The 16,449-nt window shown below is 45.8% G+C and overlaps 11 non-coding genes and 2 pseudogenes across 11 annotated transcripts; all 13 read right to left on the bottom strand.

Annotated features, from left to right (window-relative positions):
• Window positions 1–403: 403 nt before the first annotated feature.
• On the bottom strand, window positions 404–594 carry LOC141216486 (U2 spliceosomal RNA). Its single transcript, XR_012285517.1, has one exon. It is a non-coding gene; the product is annotated as a U2 spliceosomal RNA (small nuclear RNA).
• Window positions 595–1,715: 1,121 nt separating this feature from the next.
• LOC141216473 (U2 spliceosomal RNA) lies at window positions 1,716–1,906 on the bottom strand. Its single transcript, XR_012285505.1, has one exon. It is a non-coding gene; the product is annotated as a U2 spliceosomal RNA (small nuclear RNA).
• Window positions 1,907–3,025: 1,119 nt separating this feature from the next.
• LOC141216461 (U2 spliceosomal RNA) lies at window positions 3,026–3,216 on the bottom strand. The gene has a single exon (XR_012285494.1). It is a non-coding gene; the product is annotated as a U2 spliceosomal RNA (small nuclear RNA).
• Window positions 3,217–4,336: 1,120 nt separating this feature from the next.
• Window positions 4,337–4,527, bottom strand: LOC141216449 (U2 spliceosomal RNA). The gene has a single exon (XR_012285483.1). It is a non-coding gene; the product is annotated as a U2 spliceosomal RNA (small nuclear RNA).
• Window positions 4,528–5,648: 1,121 nt separating this feature from the next.
• LOC141216438 (U2 spliceosomal RNA) lies at window positions 5,649–5,839 on the bottom strand. Its single transcript, XR_012285472.1, has one exon. It is a non-coding gene; the product is annotated as a U2 spliceosomal RNA (small nuclear RNA).
• Window positions 5,840–6,960: 1,121 nt separating this feature from the next.
• On the bottom strand, window positions 6,961–7,151 carry LOC141216427 (U2 spliceosomal RNA). The gene has a single exon (XR_012285461.1). It is a non-coding gene; the product is annotated as a U2 spliceosomal RNA (small nuclear RNA).
• Window positions 7,152–8,270: 1,119 nt separating this feature from the next.
• Window positions 8,271–8,461, bottom strand: LOC141216415 (U2 spliceosomal RNA). Its single transcript, XR_012285449.1, has one exon. It is a non-coding gene; the product is annotated as a U2 spliceosomal RNA (small nuclear RNA).
• Window positions 8,462–9,582: 1,121 nt separating this feature from the next.
• LOC141216843 (U2 spliceosomal RNA) lies at window positions 9,583–9,770 on the bottom strand. Its single transcript, XR_012285833.1, has one exon. It is a non-coding gene; the product is annotated as a U2 spliceosomal RNA (small nuclear RNA).
• Window positions 9,771–10,564: 794 nt separating this feature from the next.
• On the bottom strand, window positions 10,565–10,656 carry LOC141216945 (U2 spliceosomal RNA; annotated as a pseudogene).
• A 1,120-nt stretch (window positions 10,657–11,776) lies between these two features.
• On the bottom strand, window positions 11,777–11,964 carry LOC141216842 (U2 spliceosomal RNA). The gene has a single exon (XR_012285832.1). It is a non-coding gene; the product is annotated as a U2 spliceosomal RNA (small nuclear RNA).
• A 794-nt stretch (window positions 11,965–12,758) lies between these two features.
• On the bottom strand, window positions 12,759–12,850 carry LOC141216944 (U2 spliceosomal RNA; annotated as a pseudogene).
• A 1,120-nt stretch (window positions 12,851–13,970) lies between these two features.
• On the bottom strand, window positions 13,971–14,161 carry LOC141216403 (U2 spliceosomal RNA). Its single transcript, XR_012285438.1, has one exon. It is a non-coding gene; the product is annotated as a U2 spliceosomal RNA (small nuclear RNA).
• Window positions 14,162–15,283: 1,122 nt separating this feature from the next.
• On the bottom strand, window positions 15,284–15,474 carry LOC141216392 (U2 spliceosomal RNA). Its single transcript, XR_012285427.1, has one exon. It is a non-coding gene; the product is annotated as a U2 spliceosomal RNA (small nuclear RNA).
• Window positions 15,475–16,449: the final 975 nt, after the last annotated feature.

Raw genomic sequence — 16,449 nt, 5'->3', positions numbered from 1 at the left:
AAGGCTGCTGTTGATAACAAGGGCATTTGCTAAATAGATGGTGTGTGTGCAACAATATACTGAAAGGTCAATTATATTGTGCAGCTTATCTCACCACCTGTAGTTATTTAGGTGAAAGCTCCAAAATGCTTGCCTAATATGTCTGTTTATCCAAAAGGAAGTATAGAGGGAGAGCTAGATAGATAACATTGCATTACATTACATTACATGGCAATGCAATGCACAGTTGCTGAAGTTGAACCAAAATGAGCTTGTCATCTGGCTTCTGCAACTTTTAACATGAAAAATCCAATGAGGAGAAGAAAAGCAAAGCCAAAGAGTCCATCCCAAAATCCGACAAACAAGCAAAATGAACAAAAAGCATTGAATTCAATTCTTTCTGATTTTAGAAACTGCATTAAAGAAGGGGTGCACCGGTCCTGGAGATACTGCAATACCAGGTCAATGCGTGGAGTGGACAGAGCAAGCTCTTTTTCCATCTCCCTGTTCTAAAAATCCATTTAATATATGGTCCCCAGATAGGGGACGTATCAGATATTAAACTGATAAGAACAGATACTACACTTGATCTTAGCCAAAAGGCCGAGAAGCGATAACCAGAATTGGTTTCCGACTACGGTGCCACCCAAGGATTCTGAAAAGTCCATTTGTGGAGATGGCCACCTGGACTCCCGTTAAGAAGACATGCTGTCAACCTCTAGATCCCTCACATGCCTGCACTTTTCGGCTTGCTGCTGCTGCAATCCACGCGTTTTAGATCTGCATAACTCCACCTCTTTTAGCACAGTACCCTCAACCCCCGGCTGTTCCCACCCGCCTCAACACCGTTGGAAGGGAGGAGAACCAATTAAGGCGGGGGGGGGGGTGGAACGAGCAGCTGTCTACCCTTAGCAGGAGGGTTGCTGATTAATTACCTCTCCTGCTGCTGCTGCTGCTGGCTGTCCAGCAGCAGACTGAAGGTGGCTGCTGCTGTGCGCAGGTATATAAAGGCTCAGAGCCTATTATGACACGCGCAGCCAGCGTTCCATTGCCACATTCCGCCTACTGCAAGCGGGATACCTGGATGGCTGAATGTCACTGAGAAGCTCACAGAGACCGCCATAAGCAACAGTTTAAAAGAATGCCACAGACTAATCAACCAAACTTTTTGGGTTGGTTTCTCTTTTATAGTCTGCAGGCATTAAATGAAAGAAGTCAGTGTTCCAGCAGAGGGAGACAACGTTTCAGAAAAGGCATTGTAGCAAACCAAAAAAGAAATTTTAAGCGCAGCAGAGTAACCAGCTCACATACCTGTTAGCTCAGGTGAGTTTAAAAGGCTGCTGTTGATAACAAGGGCATTTGCTAAATAGATGGTGTGTGTGCAACAATATACTGAAAGGTCAATTATATTGTGCAGCTTGTCTCACCACCTGTAGTTATTTAGGTGAAAGCTCCAAAATGCTTGCCTAATATGTCTGTTTATCCAAAAGGAAGTATAGAGGGAGAGCTAGATAGATAGCATTGCATTACATTACATTACATGGCAATGCAATGCACAGTTGCTGAAGTTGAACCAAAATGAGCTTGTCATCTGGCTTCTGCAACTTTTAACATGAAAAATCCAATGAGGAGAAGAAAAGCAAAGCCAAAGAGTCCATCCCAAAATCCGACAAACAAGCAAAATGAACAAAAAGCATTGAATTCAATTCTTTCTGATTTTAGAAACTGCATTAAAGAAGGGGTGCACCGGTCCTGGAGATACTGCAATACCAGGTCAATGCGTGGAGTGGACAGAGCAAGCTCTTTTTCCATCTCCCTGTTCTAAAAATCCATTTAATATATGGTCCCCAGATAGGGGACGTATCAGATATTAAACTGATAAGAACAGATACTACACTTGATCTTAGCCAAAAGGCCGAGAAGCGATAACCAGAATTGGTTTCCGACTACGGTGCCACCCAAGGATTCTGAAAAGTCCATTTGTGGAGATGGCCACCTGGACTCCCGTTAAGAAGACATGCTGTCAACCTCTAGATCCCTCACATGCCTGCACTTTTCGGCTTGCTGCTGCTGCAATCCACGCGTTTTAGATCTGCATAACTCCACCTCTTTTAGCACAGTACCCTCAACCCCCGGCTGTTCCCACCCGCCTCAACACCGTTGGAAGGGAGGAGAACCAATTAAGGCGGGGGGGGGTGGAACGAGCAGCTGTCTACCCTTAGCAGGAGGGTTGCTGATTAATTACCTCTCCTGCTGCTGCTGCTGCTGGCTGTCCAGCAGCAGACTGAAGGTGGCTGCTGCTGTGCGCAGGTATATAAAGGCTCAGAGCCTATTATGACACGCGCAGCCAGCGTTCCATTGCCACATTCCGTCTACTGCAGGCGGGATACCTGGATGGCTGAATGTCACTGAGAAGCTCACAGAGACCGCCATAAGCAACAGTTTAAAAGAATGCCACAGACTAATCAACCAAACTTTTTGGGTTGGTTTCTCTTTTATAGTCTGCAGGCATTAAATGAAAGAAGTCAGTGTTCCAGCAGAGGGAGACAACGTTTCAGAAAAGGCATTGTAGCAAACCAAAAAAGAAATTTTAAGCGCAGCAGAGTAACCAGCTCACATACCTGTTAGCTCAGGTGAGTTTAAAAGGCTGCTGTTGATAACAAGGGCATTTGCTAAATAGATGGTGTGTGTGCAACAATATACTGAAAGGTCAATTATATTGTGCAGCTTGTCTCACCACCTGTAGTTATTTAGGTGAAAGCTCCAAAATGCTTGCCTAATATGTCTGTTTATCCAAAAGGAAGTATAGAGGGAGAGCTAGATAGATAGCATTGCATTACATTACATTACATGGCAATGCAATGCACAGTTGCTGAAGTTGAACCAAAATGAGCTTGTCATCTGGCTTCTGCAACTTTTAACATGAAAAATCCAATGAGGAGAAGAAAAGCAAAGCCAAAGAGTCCATCCCAAAATCCGACAAACAAGCAAAATGAACAAAAAGCATTGAATTCAATTCTTTCTGATTTTAGAAACTGCATTAAAGAAGGGGTGCACCGGTCCTGGAGATACTGCAATACCAGGTCAATGCGTGGAGTGGACAGAGCAAGCTCTTTTTCCATCTCCCTGTTCTAAAAATCCATTTAATATATGGTCCCCAGATAGGGGACGTATCAGATATTAAACTGATAAGAACAGATACTACACTTGATCTTAGCCAAAAGGCCGAGAAGCGATAACCAGAATTGGTTTCCGACTACGGTGCCACCCAAGGATTCTGAAAAGTCCATTTGTGGAGATGGCCACCTGGACTCCCGTTAAGAAGACATGCTGTCAACCTCTAGATCCCTCACATGCCTGCACTTTTCGGCTTGCTGCTGCTGCAATCCACGCGTTTTAGATCTGCATAACTCCACCTCTTTTAGCACAGTACCCTCAACCCCCGGCTGTTCCCACCCGCCTCAACACCGTTGGAAGGGAGGAGAACCAATTAAGGCGGGGGGGTGGTGGAACGAGCAGCTGTCTACCCTTAGCAGGAGGGTTGCTGATAAATTACCTCTCCTGCTGCTGCTGCTGCTGGCTGTCCAGCAGCAGACTGAAGGTGGCTGCTGCTGTGCGCAGGTATATAAAGGCTCAGAGCCTATTATGACACGCGCAGCCAGCGTTCCATTGCCACATTCCGTCTACTGCAGGCGGGATACCTGGATGGCTGAATGTCACTGAGAAGCTCACAGAGACCGCCATAAGCAACAGTTTAAAAGAATGCCACAGACTAATCAACCAAACTTTTTGGGTTGGTTTCTCTTTTATAGTCTGCAGGCATTAAATGAAAGAAGTCAGTGTTCCAGCAGAGGGAGACAACGTTTCAGAAAAGGCATTGTAGCAAACCAAAAAAGAAATTTTAAGCGCAGCAGAGTAACCAGCTCACATACCTGTTAGCTCAGGTGAGTTTAAAAGGCTGCTGTTGATAACAAGGGCATTTGCTAAATAGATGGTGTGTGTGCAACAATATACTGAAAGGTCAATTATATTGTGCAGCTTATCTCACCACCTGTAGTTATTTAGGTGAAAGCTCCAAAATGCTTGCCTAATATGTCTGTTTATCCAAAAGGAAGTATAGAGGGAGAGCTAGATAGATAGCATTGCATTACATTACATTACATGGCAATGCAATGCACAGTTGCTGAAGTTGAACCAAAATGAGCTTGTCATCTGGCTTCTGCAACTTTTAACATGAAAAATCCAATGAGAAGAAGAAAAGCAAAGCCAAAGAGTCCATCCCAAAATCCGACAAACAAGCAAAATGAACAAAAAGCATTGAATTCAATTCTTTCTGATTTTAGAAACTGCATTAAAGAAGGGGTGCACCGGTCCTGGAGATACTGCAATACCAGGTCAATGCGTGGAGTGGACAGAGCAAGCTCTTTTTCCATCTCCCTGTTCTAAAAATCCATTTAATATATGGTCCCCAGATAGGGGACGTATCAGATATTAAACTGATAAGAACAGATACTACACTTGATCTTAGCCAAAAGGCCGAGAAGCGATAACCAGAATTGGTTTCCGACTACGGTGCCACCCAAGGATTCTGAAAAGTCCATTTGTGGAGATGGCCACCTGGACTCCCGTTAAGAAGACATGCTGTCAACCTCTAGATCCCTCACATGCCTGCACTTTTCGGCTTGCTGCTGCTGCAATCCACGCGTTTTAGATCTGCATAACTCCACCTCTTTTAGCACAGTACCCTCAACCCCCGGCTGTTCCCACCCGCCTCAACACCGTTGGAAGGGAGGAGAACCAATTAAGGCGGGGGGGGGGGTGGAACGAGCAGCTCTCTACCCTTAGCAGGAGGGTTGCTGATTAATTACCTCTCCTGCTGCTGCTGCTGCTGGCTGTCCAGCAGCAGACTGAAGGTGGCTGCTGCTGTGCGCAGGTATATAAAGGCTCAGAGCCTATTATGACACGCGCAGCCAGCGTTCCATTGCCACATTCCGTCTACTGCAGGCGGGATACCTGGATGGCTGAATGTCACTGAGAAGCTCACAGAGACTGCCATAAGCAACAGTTTAAAAGAATGCCACAGACTAATCAACCAAACTTTTTGGGTTGGTTTCTCTTTTATAGTCTGCAGGCATTAAATGAAAGAAGTCAGTGTTCCAGCAGAGGGAGACAACGTTTCAGAAAAGGCATTGTAGCAAACCAAAAAAGAAATTTTAAGCGCAGCAGAGTAACCAGCTCACATACCTGTTAGCTCAGGTGAGTTTAAAAGGCTGCTGTTGATAACAAGGGCATTTGCTAAATAGATGGTGTGTGTGCAACAATATACTGAAAGGTCAATTATATTGTGCAGCTTATCTCACCACCTGTAGTTATTTAGGTGAAAGCTCCAAAATGCTTGCCTAATATGTCTGTTTATCCAAAAGGAAGTATAGAGGGAGAGCTAGATAGATAACATTGCATTACATTACATTACATGGCAATGCAATGCACAGTTGCTGAAGTTGAACCAAAATGAGCTTGTCATCTGGCTTCTGCAACTTTTAACATGAAAAATCCAATGAGGAGAAGAAAAGCAAAGCCAAAGAGTCCATCCCAAAATCCGACAAACAAGCAAAATGAACAAAAAGCATTGAATTCAATTCTTTCTGATTTTAGAAACTGCATTAAAGAAGGGGTGCACCGGTCCTGGAGATACTGCAATACCAGGTCAATGCGTGGAGTGGACAGAGCAAGCTCTTTTTCCATCTCCCTGTTCTAAAAATCCATTTAATATATGGTCCCCAGATAGGGGACGTATCAGATATTAAACTGATAAGAACAGATACTACACTTGATCTTAGCCAAAAGGCCGAGAAGCGATAACCAGAATTGGTTTCCGACTACGGTGCCACCCAAGGATTCTGAAAAGTCCATTTGTGGAGATGGCCACCTGGACTCCCGTTAAGAAGACATGCTGTCAACCTCTAGATCCCTCACATGCCTGCACTTTTCGGCTTGCTGCTGCTGCAATCCACGCGTTTTAGATCTGCATAACTCCACCTCTTTTAGCACAGTACCCTCAACCCCCGGCTGTTCCCACCCGCCTCAACACCGTTGGAAGGGAGGAGAACCAATTAAGGCGGGGGGGGGGGTGGAACGAGCAGCTGTCTACCCTTAGCAGGAGGGTTGCTGATTAATTACCTCTCCTGCTGCTGCTGCTGCTGGCTGTCCAGCAGCAGACTGAAGGTGGCTGCTGCTGTGCGCAGGTATATAAAGGCTCAGAGCCTATTATGACACGCGCAGCCAGCGTTCCATTGCCACATTCCGCCTACTGCAAGCGGGATACCTGGATGGCTGAATGTCACTGAGAAGCTCACAGAGACCGCCATAAGCAACAGTTTAAAAGAATGCCACAGACTAATCAACCAAACTTTTTGGGTTGGTTTCTCTTTTATAGTCTGCAGGCATTAAATGAAAGAAGTCAGTGTTCCAGCAGAGGGAGACAACGTTTCAGAAAAGGCATTGTAGCAAACCAAAAAAGAAATTTTAAGCGCAGCAGAGTAACCAGCTCACATACCTGTTAGCTCAGGTGAGTTTAAAAGGCTGCTGTTGATAACAAGGGCATTTGCTAAATAGATGGTGTGTGTGCAACAATATACTGAAAGGTCAATTATATTGTGCAGCTTGTCTCACCACCTGTAGTTATTTAGGTGAAAGCTCCAAAATGCTTGCCTAATATGTCTGTTTATCCAAAAGGAAGTATAGAGGGAGAGCTAGATAGATAGCATTGCATTACATTACATTACATGGCAATGCAATGCACAGTTGCTGAAGTTGAACCAAAATGAGCTTGTCATCTGGCTTCTGCAACTTTTAACATGAAAAATCCAATGAGGAGAAGAAAAGCAAAGCCAAAGAGTCCATCCCAAAATCCGACAAACAAGCAAAATGAACAAAAAGCATTGAATTCAATTCTTTCTGATTTTAGAAACTGCATTAAAGAAGGGGTGCACCGGTCCTGGAGATACTGCAATACCAGGTCAATGCGTGGAGTGGACAGAGCAAGCTCTTTTTCCATCTCCCTGTTCTAAAAATCCATTTAATATATGGTCCCCAGATAGGGGACGTATCAGATATTAAACTGATAAGAACAGATACTACACTTGATCTTAGCCAAAAGGCCGAGAAGCGATAACCAGAATTGGTTTCCGACTACGGTGCCACCCAAGGATTCTGAAAAGTCCATTTGTGGAGATGGCCACCTGGACTCCCGTTAAGAAGACATGCTGTCAACCTCTAGATCCCTCACATGCCTGCACTTTTCGGCTTGCTGCTGCTGCAATCCACGCGTTTTAGATCTGCATAACTCCACCTCTTTTAGCACAGTACCCTCAACCCCCGGCTGTTCCCACCCGCCTCAACACCGTTGGAAGGGAGGAGAACCAATTAAGGCGGGGGGGGGTGGAACGAGCAGCTGTCTACCCTTAGCAGGAGGGTTGCTGATTAATTACCTCTCCTGCTGCTGCTGCTGCTGGCTGTCCAGCAGCAGACTGAAGGTGGCTGCTGCTGTGCGCAGGTATATAAAGGCTCAGAGCCTATTATGACACGCGCAGCCAGCGTTCCATTGCCACATTCCGTCTACTGCAGGCGGGATACCTGGATGGCTGAATGTCACTGAGAAGCTCACAGAGACCGCCATAAGCAACAGTTTAAAAGAATGCCACAGACTAATCAACCAAACTTTTTGGGTTGGTTTCTCTTTTATAGTCTGCAGGCATTAAATGAAAGAAGTCAGTGTTCCAGCAGAGGGAGACAACGTTTCAGAAAAGGCATTGTAGCAAACCAAAAAAGAAATTTTAAGCGCAGCAGAGTAACCAGCTCACATACCTGTTAGCTCAGGTGAGTTTAAAAGGCTGCTGTTGATAACAAGGGCATTTGCTAAATAGATGGTGTGTGTGCAACAATATACTGAAAGGTCAATTATATTGTGCAGCTTGTCTCACCACCTGTAGTTATTTAGGTGAAAGCTCCAAAATGCTTGCCTAATATGTCTGTTTATCCAAAAGGAAGTATAGAGGGAGAGCTAGATAGATAGCATTGCATTACATTACATTACATGGCAATGCAATGCACAGTTGCTGAAGTTGAACCAAAATGAGCTTGTCATCTGGCTTCTGCAACTTTTAACATGAAAAATCCAATGAGGAGAAGAAAAGCAAAGCCAAAGAGTCCATCCCAAAATCCGACAAACAAGCAAAATGAACAAAAAGCATTGAATTCAATTCTTTCTGATTTTAGAAACTGCATTAAAGAAGGGGTGCACCGGTCCTGGAGATACTGCAATACCAGGTCAATGCGTGGAGTGGACAGAGCAAGCTCTTTTTCCATCTCCCTGTTCTAAAAATCCATTTAATATATGGTCCCCAGATAGGGGACGTATCAGATATTAAACTGATAAGAACAGATACTACACTTGATCTTAGCCAAAAGGCCGAGAAGCGATAACCAGAATTGGTTTCCGACTACGGTGCCACCCAAGGATTCTGAAAAGTCCATTTGTGGAGATGGCCACCTGGACTCCCGTTAAGAAGACATGCTGTCAACCTCTAGATCCCTCACATGCCTGCACTTTTCGGCTTGCTGCTGCTGCAATCCACGCGTTTTAGATCTGCATAACTCCACCTCTTTTAGCACAGTACCCTCAACCCCCGGCTGTTCCCACCCGCCTCAACACCGTTGGAAGGGAGGAGAACCAATTAAGGCGGGGGGGGGGGTGGAACGAGCAGCTGTCTACCCTTAGCAGGAGGGTTGCTGATTAATTACCTCTCCTGCTGCTGCTGCAGCTGGCTGTCCAGCAGCAGACTGAAGGTGGCTGCTGCTGTGCGCAGGTATATAAAGGCTCAGAGCCTATTATGACACGCGCAGCCAGCGTTCCATTGCCACATTCCGTCTACTGCAGGCGGGATACCTGGATGGCTGAATGTCACTGAGAAGCTCACAGAGACCGCCATAAGCAACAGTTTAAAAGAATGCCACAGACTAATCAACCAAACTTTTTGGGTTGGTTTCTCTTTTATAGTCTGCAGGCATTAAATGAAAGAAGTCAGTGTTCCAGCAGAGGGAGACAACGTTTCAGAAAAGGCATTGTAGCAAACCAAAAAAGAAATTTTAAGCGCAGCAGAGTAACCAGCTCACATACCTGTTAGCTCAGGTGAGTTTAAAAGGCTGCTGTTGATAACAAGGGCATTTGCTAAATAGATGGTGTGTGTGCAACAATATACTGAAAGGTCAATTATATTGTGCAGCTTATCTCACCACCTGTAGTTATTTAGGTGAAAGCTCCAAAATGCTTGCCTAATATGTCTGTTTATCCAAAAGGAAGTATAGAGGGAGAGCTAGATAGATAGCATTGCATTACATTACATTACATGGCAATGCAATGCACAGTTGCTGAAGTTGAACCAAAATGAGCTTGTCATCTGGCTTCTGCAACTTTTAACATGAAAAATCCAATGAGGAGAAGAAAAGCAAAGCCAAAGAGTCCATCCCAAAATCCGACAAACAAGCAAAATGAACAAAAAGCATTGAATTCAATTCTTTCTGATTTTAGAAACTGCATTAAAGAAGGGGTGCACCGGTCCTGGAGATACTGCAATACCAGGTCAATGCGTGGAGTGGACAGAGCAAGCTCTTTTTCCATCTCCCTGTTCTAAAAATCCATTTAATATATGGTCCCCAGATAGGGGACGTATCAGATATTAAACTGATAAGAACAGATTTTTTTTTTTTTTTTTTTTTATCGAAAGCCCGAATTCGTGTACAAAACCCGAGTGCGCTTAAAAAAGTGACAAGTGCCACAAAAAAAGTGCACTAGGATGCTGGTCTTCTTGAAACCCTCTCCAAAAGGAGAAGGGTCCCCCAAACCATTCCCCGTCCCTCCGAGCCAAAAGGCCACAGCGAGGAACAGGGACAAAAAGCCACCTCCAGCCGAAGCCAGAGGCGACCCAATCTTACCCCCAGCACCTGCCCGAGTTCTCACCCGAGCATGGCACTGGGAGCCAAAGACTGTGCTCCCCTCCCGGAAGAGGGGAGCCAACAACGCTCTCCTCCCGAAAGAGGAGAGCCAGGGGGGTTCAGGGGGGAGCGGAACCGGATGGCCACACACTCCCCCCCTAGACCTGCCAAGAGAGGAACCCGTAAGGGAACCGCATCCCGACAAAATCCTAGTAGGACGTGACACACGTGAATAAGTGGACACACAGTGACAAAGAAATTAAATAAATAGTGAAGGTTTCACAGTATAATACTGCCCGGACCTTCGACCGGGAATTGAAAAATTCCCCATCCTAAGGCCAGAAGGCCCGGAATAAGGGTGTGTGCGAAGAAAGAAAATTTGAAGTGCTTGTGCAAATGTGCCATAAACTCAAGTGGGGTTCCCAATCCCAGTGAGTTTAGGCACCCCAGGGTCACCACTCCTGGGGCACTTCACACTTCGGGCTTTCGATCTTCCCCGGCCCAATGGCGTCGATCCTGGGGGGCCATGCTTTCCACCAGATGACTATATTAGCCACCTGGCGTACTAACAAGCGCCTAAACCCCAGTGTGCATAATGTATCAATCTACTAGGGCGGCCAACATCCAAAACCGCCTTTTCGAAAGATACTACACTTGATCTTAGCCAAAAGGCCGAGAAGCGATAACCAGAATTGGTTTCCGACTACGGTGCCACCCAAGGATTCTGAAAAGTCCATTTGTGGAGATGGCCACCTGGACTCCCGTTAAGAAGACATGCTGTCAACCTCTAGATCCCTCACATGCCTGCACTTTTCGGCTTGCTGCTGCTGCAATCCACGCGTTTTAGATCTGCATAACTCCACCTCTTTTAGCACAGTACCCTCAACCCCCGGCTGTTCCCACCCGCCTCAACACCGTTGGAGAGGAGGAGAACCAATTAAGGCGGGGGGGGGGTGGAACGAGCAGCTGTCTACCCTTAGCAGGAGGGTTGCTGATTAATTACCTCTCCTGCTGCTGCTGCTGCTGGCTGTCCAGCAGCAGACTGAAGGTGGCTGCTGCTGTGCGCAGGTATATAAAGGCTCAGAGCCTATTATGACACGCGCAGCCAGCGTTCCATTGCCACATTCCGTCTACTGCAGGCGGGATACCTGGATGGCTGAATGTCACTGAGAAGCTCACAGAGACCGCCATAAGCAACAGTTTAAAAGAATGCCACAGACTAATCAACCAAACTTTTTGGGTTGGTTTCTCTTTTATAGTCTGCAGGCATTAAATGAAAGAAGTCAGTGTTCCAGCAGAGGGAGACAACGTTTCAGAAAAGGCATTGTAGCAAACCAAAAAAGAAATTTTAAGCGCAGCAGAGTAACCAGCTCACATACCTGTTAGCTCAGGTGAGTTTAAAAGGCTGCTGTTGATAACAAGGGCATTTGCTAAATAGATGGTGTGTGTGCAACAATATACTGAAAGGTCAATTATATTGTGCAGCTTATCTCACCACCTGTAGTTATTTAGGTGAAAGCTCCAAAATGCTTGCCTAATATGTCTGTTTATCCAAAAGGAAGTATAGAGGGAGAGCTAGATAGATAGCATTGCATTACATTACATTACATGGCAATGCAATGCACAGTTGCTGAAGTTGAACCAAAATGAGCTTGTCATCTGGCTTCTGCAACTTTTAACATGAAAAATCCAATGAGGAGAAGAAAAGCAAAGCCAAAGAGTCCATCCCAAAATCCGACAAACAAGCAAAATGAACAAAAAGCATTGAATTCAATTCTTTCTGATTTTAGAAACTGCATTAAAGAAGGGGTGCACCGGTCCTGGAGATACTGCAATACCAGGTCAATGCGTGGAGTGGACAGAGCAAGCTCTTTTTCCATCTCCCTGTTCTAAAAATCCATTTAATATATGGTCCCCAGATAGGGGACGTATCAGATATTAAACTGATAAGAACAGATTTTTTTTTTTTTTTTTTTTTATCGAAAGCCCGAATTCGTGTACAAAACCCGAGTGCGCTTAAAAAAGTGACAAGTGCCACAAAAAAAGTGCACTAGGATGCTGGTCTTCTTGAAACCCTCTCCAAAAGGAGAAGGGTCCCCCAAACCATTCCCCGTCCCTCCGAGCCAAAAGGCCACAGCGAGGAACAGGGACAAAAAGCCACCTCCAGCCGAAGCCAGAGGCGACCCAATCTTACCCCCAGCACCTGCCCGAGTTCTCACCCGAGCATGGCACTGGGAGCCAAAGACTGTGCTCCCCTCCCGGAAGAGGGGAGCCAACAACGCTCTCCTCCCGAAAGAGGAGAGCCAGGGGGGTTCAGGGGGGAGCGGAACCGGATGGCCACACACTCCCCCCCTAGACCTGCCAAGAGAGGAACCCGTAAGGGAACCGCATCCCGACAAAATCCTAGTAGGACGTGACACACGTGAATAAGTGGACACACAGTGACAAAGAAATTAAATAAATAGTGAAGGTTTCACAGTATAATACTGCCCGGACCTTCGACCGGGAATTGAAAAATTCCCCATCCTAAGGCCAGAAGGCCCGGAATAAGGGTGTGTGCGAAGAAAGAAAATTTGAAGTGCTTGTGCAAATGTGCCATAAACTCAAGTGGGGTTCCCAATCCCAGTGAGTTTAGGCACCCCAGGGTCACCACTCCTGGGGCACTTCACACTTCGGGCTTTCGATCTTCCCCGGCCCAATGGCGTCGATCCTGGGGGGCCATGCTTTCCACCAGATGACTATATTAGCCACCTGGCGTACTAACAAGCGCCTAAACCCCAGTGTGCATAATGTATCAATCTACTAGGGCGGCCAACATCCAAAACCGCCTTTTCGAAAGATACTACACTTGATCTTAGCCAAAAGGCCGAGAAGCGATAACCAGAATTGGTTTCCGACTACGGTGCCACCCAAGGATTCTGAAAAGTCCATTTGTGGAGATGGCCACCTGGACTCCCGTTAAGAAGACATGCTGTCAACCTCTAGATCCCTCACATGCCTGCACTTTTCGGCTTGCTGCTGCTGCAATCCACGCGTTTTAGATCTGCATAACTCCACCTCTTTTAGCACAGTACCCTCAACCCCCGGCTGTTCCCACCCGCCTCAACACCGTTGGAGAGGAGGAGAACCAATTAAGGCGGGGGGGGGGTGGAACGAGCAGCTGTCTACCCTTAGCAGGAGGGTTGCTGATTAATTACCTCTCCTGCTGCTGCTGCTGCTGGCTGTCCAGCAGCAGACTGAAGGTGGCTGCTGCTGTGCGCAGGTATATAAAGGCTCAGAGCCTATTATGACACGCGCAGCCAGCGTTCCATTGCCACATTCCGTCTACTGCAGGCGGGATACCTGGATGGCTGAATGTCACTGAGAAGCTCACAGAGACCGCCATAAGCAACAGTTTAAAAGAATGCCACAGACTAATCAACCAAACTTTTTGGGTTGGTTTCTCTTTTATAGTCTGCAGGCATTAAATGAAAGAAGTCAGTGTTCCAGCAGAGGGAGACAACGTTTCAGAAAAGGCATTGTAGCAAACCAAAAAAGAAATTTTAAGCGCAGCAGAGTAACCAGCTCACATACCTGTTAGCTCAGGTGAGTTTAAAAGGCTGCTGTTGATAACAAGGGCATTTGCTAAATAGATGGTGTGTGTGCAACAATATACTGAAAGGTCAATTATATTGTGCAGCTTATCTCACCACCTGTAGTTATTTAGGTGAAAGCTCCAAAATGCTTGCCTAATATGTCTGTTTATCCAAAAGGAAGTATAGAGGGAGAGCTAGATAGATAGCATTGCATTACATTACATTACATGGCAATGCAATGCACAGTTGCTGAAGTTGAACCAAAATGAGCTTGTCATCTGGCTTCTGCAACTTTTAACATGAAAAATCCAATGAGGAGAAGAAAAGCAAAGCCAAAGAGTCCATCCCAAAATCCGACAAACAAGCAAAATGAACAAAATGCATTGAATTCAATTCTTTCTGATTTTAGAAACTGCATTAAAGAAGGGGTGCACCGGTCCTGGAGATACTGCAATACCAGGTCAATGCGTGGAGTGGACAGAGCAAGCTCTTTTTCCATCTCCCTGTTCTAAAAATCCATTTAATATATGGTCCCCAGATAGGGGACGTATCAGATATTAAACTGATAAGAACAGATACTACACTTGATCTTAGCCAAAAGGCCGAGAAGCGATAACCAGAATTGGTTTCCGACTACGGTGCCACCCAAGGATTCTGAAAAGTCCATTTGTGGAGATGGCCACCTGGACTCCCGTTAAGAAGACATGCTGTCAACCTCTAGATCCCTCACATGCCTGCACTTTTCGGCTTGCTGCTGCTGCAATCCACGCGTTTTGGATCTGCATAACTCCACCTCTTTTAGCACAGTACCCTCAACCCCCGGCTGTTCCCACCCGTCTCAACACCGTTGGAAGGGAGGAGAACCAATTAAGGCGAGGGGGGGGGGTGGAACGAGCAGCTGTCTACCCTTAGCAGGAGGGTTGCTGATTAATTACCTCTCCTGCTGCTGCTGCTGCTGGCTGTCCAGCAGCAGACTGAAGGTGGCTGCTGCTGTGCGCAGGTATATAAAGGCTCAGAGCCTATTATGACACGCGCAGCCAGCGTTCCATTGCCACATTCCGTCTACTGCAGGCGGGATATCTGGATGGCTGAATGTCACTGAGAAGCTCACAGAGACCGCCATAAGCAACAGTTTAAAAGAATGCCACAGACTAATCAACCAAACTTTTTGGGTTGGTTTCTCTTTTATAGTCTGCAGGCATTAAATGAAAGAAGTCAGTGTTCCAGCAGAGGGAGACAACGTTTCAGAAAAGGCATTGTAGCAAACCAAAAAAGAAATTTAAAGCGCAGCAGAGTAACCAGCTCACATACCTGTTAGCTCAGGTGAGTTTAAAAGGCTGCTGTTGATAACAAGGGCATTTGCTAAATAGATGGTGTGTGTGCAACAATATACTGAAAGGTCAATTATATTGTGCAGCTTATCTCACCACCTGTAGTTATTTAGGTGAAAGCTCCAAAATGCTTGCCTAATATGTCTGTTTATCCAAAAGGAAGTATAGAGGGAGAGCTAGATAGATAGCATTGCATTACATTACATTACATGGCAATGCAATGCACAGTTGCTGAAGTTGAACCAAAATGAGCTTGTCATCTGGCTTCTGCAACTTTTAACATGAAAAATCCAATGAGGAGAAGAAAAGCAAAGCCAAAGAGTCCATCCCAAAATCCGACAAACAAGCAAAATGAACAAAAAGCATTGAATTCAATTCTTTCTGATTTTAGAAACTGCATTAAAGAAGGGGTGCACCGGTCCTGGAGATACTGCAATACCAGGTCAATGCGTGGAGTGGACAGAGCAAGCTCTTTTTCCATCTCCCTGTTCTAAAAATCCATTTAATATATGGTCCCCAGATAGGGGACGTATCAGATATTAAACTGATAAGAACAGATACTACACTTGATCTTAGCCAAAAGGCCGAGAAGCGATAACCAGAATTGGTTTCCGACTACGGTGCCACCCAAGGATTCTGAAAAGTCCATTTGTGGAGATGGCCACCTGGACTCCCGTTAAGAAGACATGCTGTCAACCTCTAGATCCCTCACATGCCTGCACTTTTCGGCTTGCTGCTGCTGCAATCCACGCGTTTTAGATCTGCATAACTCCACCTCTTTTAGCACAGTACCCTCAACCCCCGGCTGTTCCCACCCGCCTCAACACCGTTGGAAGGGAGGAGAACCAATTAAGGCGGGGGGGGGGGGTGGAACGAGCAGCTGTCTACCCTTAGCAGGAGGGTTGCTGATTAATTACCTCTCCTGCTGCTGCTGCTGCTGGCTGTCCAGCAGCAGACTGAAGGTGGCTGCTGCTGTGCGCAGGTATATAAAGGCTCAGAGCCTATTATGACACGCGCAGCCAGCGTTCCATTGCCACATTCCGTCTACTGCAGGCGGGATACCTGGATGGCTGAATGTCACTGAGAAGCTCACAGAGACCGCCATAAGCAACAGTTTAAAAGAATGCCACAGACTAATCAACCAAAATTTTTGGGTTGGTTTCTCTTTTATAGTCTGCAGGCATTAAATGAAAGAAGTCAGTGTTCCAGCAGAGGGAGACAACGTTTCAGAAAAGGCATTGTAGCAAACCAAAAAAGAAATTTTAAGCGCAGCAGAGTAACCAGCTCACATACCTGTTAGCTCAGGTGAGTTTAAAAGGCTGCTGTTGATAACAAGGGCATTTGCTAAATAGATGGTGTGTGTGCAACAATATACTGAAAGGTCAATTATATTGTGCAGCTTATCTCACCACCTGTAGTTATTTAGGTGAAAGCTCCAAAATGCTTGCCTAATATGTCTGTTTATCCAAAAGGAAGTATAGAGGGAGAGCTAGATAGATAGCATTGCATTACATTACATTACATGGCAATGCAATGCACAGTTGCTGAAGTTGAACCAAAATGAGCTTGTC

Source organism: Phyllobates terribilis, unplaced genomic scaffold (genome assembly GCF_046119375.1).
Source record: "Phyllobates terribilis strain yellow unplaced genomic scaffold, ASM4611937v1 Scaffold_236__1_contigs__length_3049075, whole genome shotgun sequence".
NCBI classification, from domain to species: Eukaryota; Metazoa; Chordata; class Amphibia; order Anura; family Dendrobatidae; genus Phyllobates; species Phyllobates terribilis.
The sequence above is the reverse complement of the archived record's forward strand: the minus strand, read 5'-3'. Positions and strand labels throughout refer to the sequence as shown.